The sequence below is a fragment of the Octopus bimaculoides genome, chromosome 10 (assembly GCF_001194135.2).
Source record: "Octopus bimaculoides isolate UCB-OBI-ISO-001 chromosome 10, ASM119413v2, whole genome shotgun sequence".
Classification (NCBI taxonomy): Eukaryota; Metazoa; Mollusca; class Cephalopoda; order Octopoda; family Octopodidae; genus Octopus; species Octopus bimaculoides.
In genome coordinates, this window is record NC_068990.1 from 50,028,208 (window position 1) to 50,028,983 (window position 776).

The 776-nt window shown below is 36.0% G+C and overlaps 2 protein-coding genes across 3 annotated transcripts in view; both read right to left on the reverse strand.

The window, feature by feature from the left end:
- LOC106878624 (protein IWS1 homolog) overlaps positions 1 to 776 on the reverse strand; it is an 863,399-nt gene that overhangs the window by 460,703 nt on the left and 401,920 nt on the right. The window lies entirely within an intron of this gene.
- Positions 1 to 776, reverse strand: part of LOC106875499 (survival of motor neuron-related-splicing factor 30) — a 34,805-nt gene that overhangs the window by 4,278 nt on the left and 29,751 nt on the right. The gene's annotated exons all lie outside the window — the stretch shown is intronic.

The following is a 776-nucleotide window of genomic DNA, read 5'->3' on the forward strand; positions in this document are numbered from 1 at the left end:
TTTCACAAGTTAGCAAAGACGTGTGTGGTCCAGCATTGTCATGGTGGAACACGATTCCTTTACGATTTGCCAATTCTGGCCATTTTTCTTTGTTTCCTTCAGTAAACATCTAAATTGATTGTTTGATTCCTTGGAAGCAGCTCAAAATAAACAACACCTTTGTAATCCCACCAAATTGACAGCACAACCTTTTTTTGATGCAATTCAGCTTGGACTATGATCATTTTCAATTGATGTTATTGTAGACAATCTATTTTTCATCACCAGTGATGATTCCTTTAAAAAAAAAGGGCAATTTCATTGCATTTGAGATGCATATCGCAAATATTGATTCATTGGGTTAAGTGAATCTCTTCCAATTTATGTGGAACCCAAATATCAAGCTTCTTAATAAGCTCAAGACATTTTAAGTGATTTTCAATTGTTTTGTGTGATACATTTAACCCCTCTGCAATCTCTTGCACAGTTATATGACAATCAGATTCAATTATGGCTTTGATTTGGTCATCATCAACTTCAGTAGGTCAACCAGAACAGAACATTGGTCAACTTTGAGTGAAAAATCTCCAGAATGGAATTTTTAAAACCATTTCTCATATGTGCATTCTGTTAACCCTTTCATTACCATATTTCTAACCAAAATACACCCCTTATGTGTTTCAATTAATTTCTAACATCAACATCATCATCATCATCGTTTAACGTCCGCTTTCCATGCTAGCATGGGTTGGACGACTTGACTGAGGACTGGTGAAACGGGATGGCAACACCAGGCT